The 7,362-nt window shown below is 47.8% G+C and overlaps 1 protein-coding gene across 7 annotated transcripts in view; it reads left to right on the top strand.

The window, feature by feature from the left end:
- Positions 1-3,894: 3,894 nt before the first annotated feature.
- The window catches only part of LOC140717092 (potassium voltage-gated channel subfamily A member 2-like), a 67,883-nt gene continuing 64,415 nt past the window's right edge, over positions 3,895-7,362 (top strand). For 5 of the 7 annotated variants that reach the window (XM_073030279.1, XM_073030280.1, XM_073030283.1 and 2 more), the window contains exons 1-2: positions 3,895-4,026; positions 4,433-4,521. The gene's annotated coding sequence lies outside the window, so the exon portion shown is untranslated. Of the gene's footprint in view, positions 4,027-4,109; positions 4,276-4,432; positions 4,543-7,362 lie in introns of those variants that run through there. The other 2 variants (XM_073030285.1, XM_073030286.1) reach the window with 2 other exon arrangements.

Genomic DNA, 7,362 nt, shown 5'->3' with positions numbered 1-7,362 from the left:
TATTCTCCCCCACATTCCCGTTAACTCCACCTCAGCTAATCCTGTCACCCTCTGCTCTGACTCCATCCACAACTTTGAGAAGAAACCAATATAGTGGGCCCATCTCAAATACTGATGAGTCCGAGTACAGGAAGGAGATAGAGAGCTGAGTGATGTGGTGTCCCGACAACAACCTTTCCCTCGATGTCAGCAAAACAAAAGGGCCGGTCATTGACTTCAGAAAGGGGTGGGGGGAGTGCACATGTTCTTGTCACCATATGTATTGGTGGGTTTACTGCACAGGATTGAAAGAAGCTAGAGAAAGTTGTGAAATTAGTCAGCTCAATCATAGTTACTAGCCTCCGTAGTATCAAAGACATCTTCAAGGAGCGGTGCCTCAGAAAGACGGCGTCCATTATTAGGGACCCCAATAACCCAGGACATGCCTTCTTCTCATTGTTCCTATCGAGAAGTGTGTACAGAAGCCAGAAGACACACGCTCAGCAATCCAGGAACAATGCTAACAACCAATTCCAAAATGGACATTGAACCCGTGAACACTACCTCATTTTTAAAATATATATTATTTCTGTTTTTGCACTATTTTAATGTACATTTATACGGTTATAGTAATTAATTTACTTGTTTATTTTTTCTATATTATAATGTACTGCAGCCACTAAGTTAACAAATTTCATTCATGTGCCAGTGATATTAAACCTGATTCTGACTCTGATATTAACTGTGTTGAATTTGAGAGGGTTGACTGCTTCAAGTTCCTCGGGGCGAACATCTCCAATAGCCTTTCCTGGTCAACGTTGACGTCACTGCCGGGAAAACTCACCAATGCCTCCACCTCCTCAGGAGGTTGAAGAAATTCCCCATATCCCTGGCGACTCTTGGCAATATTTATTGCCGCTTTATAGAAAGCGTTCTGTTTGGGTGCTCTCCAGTTCACCACAAGAACATGCAGAGTTGTGGACACGTCACAGAAACCAGCCTCCCTTCTATACTTCTACTGTCTATACTGTCCCTTCTATACTGTCTATATTTCTACGTGTCTCAGTAAAACCCCACCCACCCAGCACATCCTCTCTTCTCCCCTCTCCCATCGGGCAGAAGTTACCAAGAGCTGAAGGCACATACCACCAGGCTCAAGGACAGCTTCTACCCCACTGTTGCCAGACTCTTGAAAGCACCTCTTGTATGATGAGATGGACTCTTAACCTCACAATCTTCCTCATTAAAGTCCTGCACTTTGTTGTTTACCTGCACTGAACTTTTCGGCAGATTTTATACTTTATTCTGCGTTTTCATTCTACCTCAGATTTAATCTGTATAAGCAGTATGCCAGACTGGCTTTGGCACACGTGAGAATTATAAACCTACACGAAAAAAACAGAGACGCCGAGAACAATCTTCGGCAGCTAGTCCCACGTCCCAACCTGCTCCCTGTACACATCAGACTTCCAATATAACTCGGAGTCCTGCCATGTGCAGAAGTTCGCTGATGACACGGCCATAGTGGGGTGTGTCAGGAATGGACAGGAGGAGGAGTATAGGAAACTGATACAGGACTTTGTGATATGGTGCAACTCAAACTACCTGCGTCTCAATATCACCAAGACCAAGGAGATGGTGGTGGACTTTAGGAGATCTAGGCCTCATATGGAGCCAGTGATCATTAATGGAGAATGTGTGGAGCAGGTTAAGACCTACAAGTATCTGGGAGTACAGTTAGACGAGAAGCTAGACTGGACTGCCAACACAGATGCCTTGTGCAGGAAGGCACAGAGTCAACTGTACTTCCTTAGAAGGTTGGCGTCATTCAATGTCTGTAGTGAGATGCTGAAGATGTTCTATAGGTCAGTTGTGGAGAGCGCCCTCTTCTTTGTGGTGGCGTGTTGGGGAGGAAGCATTAAGAAGAGGGACGCCTCACGTATTAATAAGCTGGTAAGGAAGGCGGGCTCTGTCGTGGGCAAAGTACTGGAGAGTTTAACATTGGTAGCTGAGCGAAGGGCGCTGAGTAGGCTACGGTCAATTATGGAAAACCCTGAACATCCTCTACATAGCACCATCCAGAGACAGAGAAGCAGTTTCAGCGACAGGTTGCTATCGATGCAATGCTCCTCAGACAGGATGAAGAGGTCAATACTCCCCAATGCCATTTGGCTTTACAATTCAACCGCCAGGAGTAAGATATGTTAAAGTGCCGGGGTTGATTGTATTTAATGTATTTAAGTAAACTACTTAAGAACTTTTTAAAAGCTATTATTAATGCTTTCTGAGAGAGTGATTTAGATGCATATCATATTTTTACCGGAAAGTATTGTATGTAATTAGTTTTGCTACAAGTGTATGGGACATTGGAAAAAATGTTGAATTTCCCCATGGGGATGAATAAAGTATCTATCTATCTATCTATCAGAGACAGGTACAATTACAATGTTTAGAGGACAGATACCTGGGCAGAGAGGTTTGGAAGCATATGGGTCAAGTACAGGGAAAGGGGAACAGCTCAGATAGACATCTTAGCAGCGATGAGTCGGGCCGAACGCCCTGTTTCCTTGCTGTCTAACTCAATGACTTTGTGAAATCGGAGCACGGGGTGGGGGTGGGGAGGGGCTTTGAGTGTTCAAACTCCGTGCAGGCAGAAGCCGAGTCAGGATCAAGCAGGAGGGACGGGAGCTATGAGGCACCGGATCTCTCATTCTTTGCTGTCCTGATAAGCTGATCTCGAGTCTGCATTGGGGCACCGTAAAGAAGATTTAACGTACTATACAGGTCCTTCGTTCCGCGATGCTGCGCCGAGCTTTTAACCTACTCCACATCAGTCTGATCTTTCCCTCTCACGGCACCACTAGAGATTCTGCAGATGCTTGGAATCCAGAATAACACGCACCAAATGTTGGAGGAACTTAGTAGGTCAGGCAACATCTATGGAAAGTCGAGTACCGGCGAAAGACCGTTCGCCAGGACTCCCATACAGCCCTCCATGTTCCTGTCGTCCATGCGCTAGTCCAAAGGTCTCTGTTTCTACCGACACCCCGATCGCGTGTTCCACGTACCCGCCAGTCTCTGTGTGTAAAAACCTACCTCCCCCAGGCATACTTTCCTTCAATCACCTTAAAATTATGCCCCTCGCACTGGCTGTCTACTGTACCTGTGCCTCTTACCATCTTAGATACCGTTTGAAACGACTGGAGAATTGTGGGTTGCAGAACAGGGAACAGTGCCGACCTTTAACCTACTCCCCATGTGCATATCTGAGAGTATCTGAAATCCCCCCAAATGCAGCACCTCTGGCAGGGAGTTCCACGGACCCACCACTCACTGTGTATAAAAAACCTCTGACACCCCTCCCCATTATGCCCTGCTCGCCTTCTTGTGCTGCGGACACATTATTTATTTCAGGTGCGATTCATGATTTCTGCCCTGAGGAAAAGGAACTGGCTGACCCCCACCCCAACATCACCTCTTATCATCTGGCGCGCCTCTATCAGTCAGGTTTACTAAATTGATTCCTGGAACGAAGGGGTTAATGTATGAAGGGAAATTGTACAAGTTAGGCCTACAGTCCTTGGAATATGGAAGAATAAGAGGGAATCTTATTAGAAATTTTGACGGGAGTTGTATACTGGGAGAATGAGGGGCATAATTACAAAATAAAGAACCGCCCTTTTGCAAAAAATGTTCGCTCAAAAAGGGCGGGTAAATCTGAGGGATTGTTCACTCCAGAAAGCTGTGTATCGGGAGTCACTAAATTCAAAGTGGAAATAAAGACTCGTTTGAACCGCAAGGGCTCGGGGGGAGGGGGGTTAAGGGGAAGCGACGCTGGATTTCAATGAAAGGCGGAGCAGAAGGGGCCGACTGGCCCACTCCAGCTGTGGCACGTCTCTCACAGGTATTTGCGTGGAGATGATCGCGTCTGGTCTGCACTCGGCAACTTCACTGTAGCATCAGCCGGAGCGGAATGTACAATGCAGGTGTGGTCCGGCCTCACTGAGAGCGAACAAGTTGGGCAAGACGTGCCGTGAAAAGGAAACGGTGAGGGTTATTGACACGCCGGGGAGAGGAAGCGACAGAATGGCAGAGGGTTTGAGGGGCGGGGAGGGAGAGAAAGATGGAGAATGGCAGAGAGAGTGAGCTGTTTTCTCTCGGAGTTTCGAGGGCTCTTCTCGCTCTCTGTTCCCTTGTGGGAGTGCTGAACCCGTGAGCCGGCTCTGAGCACCCTCGGGGACAGGGAGAAGGCGGTAGGGGAGCAGCATTTGCCCTTGGCGCCGGAGCAGTGGACAGGTAAAGGGGGCAGTGCCCCTCACCAACATGCGATACTCTGTGCCCGCCCGGTATTATTGGCCCAGCAACAGCTGAGCATTGGACTAGGCTCTAACGTGGACTTCAACACTGGCGAGCTGGGCGTCGACATTTTCGTGACATCCCTTTTTTTTAACAGATTTCAGATCCCGGCTCCCGGATCCAGGGCTCCAGGCTCCAGGATTTTGGGGCGCCGTTCACCGCCAAGGAGTGCAGCAGTTCTCCAAGGTCAGTCTGTTCCCAGCCGAGGTAAACAAGTGTGTGTTCGGTTTTTTCCCCAGTTCTTTTATTCAACAGCTGCCGTCGCCGGAGAGGGGGGAGGGGCTGGAATAGGATGCAGGGAGGTGGGTAAAGAGGGGAAGGAATAGGGTCGGGGAAGGGAAGGTCGGCAAGGAGAGGGGGGGTGTTAGGGGAGGCGTGAACAGCAGAGAACGGCGGGCGGGGATGGGAAGGCTTGCAGAGGGGACGGGGAGAGAGTGGAAGGAGATGTCACGTTCTCACTCGCGTCTACCCCTCCCTCCTCTCCACACCTCCACCGTTTCCTCACTTTCATTGTCTCCTTGACGATTCTTTCCTTGTTCCCTGCTCTCTGCACGCTCTTCCCGGCCCTTCTCCACATTTCTCCGCAAGCTATTCCCCGCTCCTCGATTATCCTCTGCCTCCCACCCCGATTGCACTCCCCTCCCCCGATTACCCTCTCACAATTGGCCTCCCCTCCCTCTCTGATTACCCTCCGCAACCCACCCGATTGCCCTCTGCCTCCCTCCCAGACCGTATCCTCTTCCCCATCTGCCCTCCACCTTCCTCCACTCCTTTCCCTCCTCCCTCCCCCTTTTAACCCTCCCTTCCCTTTCCCTTCCCCTTTACCCTACCCCTCCTGCTTTCCCTTTCTCCTCCTCCTCCCCTTTACTCTACCCCTCCTCCTTTCCCTTTCTCCTCCCCCTCCCCTGTCCCTACCCCTCCCCACTTTCCCTCTTCTCTCCACCCTTTCCCTTCCCCCACCCCTTTCAGTTCCCTCTCCCCTTTCCCTCCTCCCTCAACACCCTCCCCTTCTGCTTCTCTTACCCTTCCCCCTCACCCTCCACATTTCCCCATCCCCTGGCCCCCCTCCTCCCTACTCTCTCCCTCTCATCTGTTCCCCATCCTTCCAGCTCCCCCTCCCCACTTCCCCTCCCCACTTCCCCTCCCCACTTCCCCCTTTCCCCCGAAGTGGTCATTGTGTAGAACTGCTGATTGCTGTGTGCGTTGTAATGTTATCAGGCCCCTGTAGGATAGTGACCTTTTGTAGTGTGTAGCCTGCATGACAAATTGATTTTGCAGAAGTTGACATTCCTTAAATGTGAACTTGTTGTGTGAGAGTAAGTTTTCTGTTAAAGCAATATTTTCTCCAGAGTGCAGGAAATCTTCCAAATAGCCAGCAGTTGCAGCCTGCAAACTCAACTTTCTTTCCATAATCTTCTCTAGAATCCCTCTGTGTTGCTGCAGAACTGACCCATGTAATTGTTGAGCAGTAATAAAACTCACCCAGGAATAACATCTGCCATTCTTACCTGATCTGCTCTTTGTGGGCTACAGAAAGTGGTTGACATACATCATAGGCAAAGCTTTCCCTTCCATTGTGCATATTTACAGGGACCGCTGCCACAAGAAAGCAGCATCCATCATCAAGGACGCCCATCATCCGGGCTATGCCCTCTTCTTGATACCACCATTAGGCAAGAGGTATAGAAGTCTTCGATCCCACATCACCAGGTTCAGGAACAGTTATTACCCTACAACCATCAGGCACCTGAAGCGATGTAGATAGCTTCATTCACCTCAAGACTGAAATGATTCTGTGACCTACAGATTCATATTAGGACATGTTCTCAGAATAATTTGTTTTTATTTGCACAGTTTGACTTCTTTTACACATTTGTTAGTTTTTAAATACAGTGCCTATAAAAAGTATTCACCCCTTGGAAGTTTTCATCTTTTATTGTTTTACAACATTGAATCATAGTGGATTTAATTTGGCTTTTTTAACACTGATCAGTAGAAAAAGAATTTTTCGTGCCAAAATGAAAACAAGTCCCGATAAAGTGATCAAAATTAACTACAAATATAAGACACAAAAAAATTGATTGCTTAAGTATTCACCCCCTTTAATATGACACACCAAATTATCATTGGTGCAGCCAATTGGTTTAAGAAGTCACATCATTAGTTAAATGGAGATCACTGTGTACAGTCAAGGTGTTTCAATTGATTGTAGTAAAAATAAACCTATACCTGCAAGGTCCAACTGCTGGTGAGTCAGTATCCTGGCAAAAACTACACAATGAAGATAAAAGAACACTCCAAGCAACTCACAAAAAGGTTATGGAAAAGAACAAATCAGGCAATGGATACAAGAACATTTCCAAGTCACTGAATATCCCTTGGAGCACAGTTAAGTCAATCATTAAGAAATGGAAAGAATACTGCATAGCTGTAAATCTGCCTAGAGCAGGCTGTCCTCAAAAATTGAATAGGCGTGCAAGAAGGGCACTTGTGTGGGAGGCCAGCAAGAGACAACTCTGAAGGAGTTACAAGCTTCCGTGGCTGAGATGAGAGAGACTGCACATACAACAGCCGTTACCCCGGTTCTTCACCAGTTGCAGTTTTACAGGAGAGTGGCAAAGAGAAAGCCACCGTTGGAAAAAAAACTCACATGAAATCTTGGCTAGAGTTTGCCAGAAGGCATGTAGGAGACTCTGAAGTCAGCTGGAAGAAGGTTCTATGGTCAGATGAAACCAAAATTGAGCTTTTTGGCCATTGGACTAAATGCTATTTTTTGGTGTAAGTCAAACACCGCACATCATCAAAAACACACCGTCTCTACCATGAAGCATGGTGGCGGCTGCATCATGCTGTGGGGATGCTTCACTGCAGCAGGTCCTGGAGAGCTTGTGAAGGTAGAGAGTAAAATGATTGCAGCAAAACACGGGGAAATCCTGGAGGAAAACTTGATGCAGTCTGTAAGAGCTGGGGGAAGATTTCTTTTCCAGCAAGACAATGACCCCAACCATAAAGCCAAAGCTACACAGG

This window comes from Hemitrygon akajei, chromosome 27 (genome assembly GCF_048418815.1).
Source record: "Hemitrygon akajei chromosome 27, sHemAka1.3, whole genome shotgun sequence".
In the NCBI taxonomy this organism is placed as follows: Eukaryota; Metazoa; Chordata; class Chondrichthyes; order Myliobatiformes; family Dasyatidae; genus Hemitrygon; species Hemitrygon akajei.
Note: the sequence above shows the minus strand (reverse complement) of the source record. Positions and strands in the feature narration are given on the sequence as shown.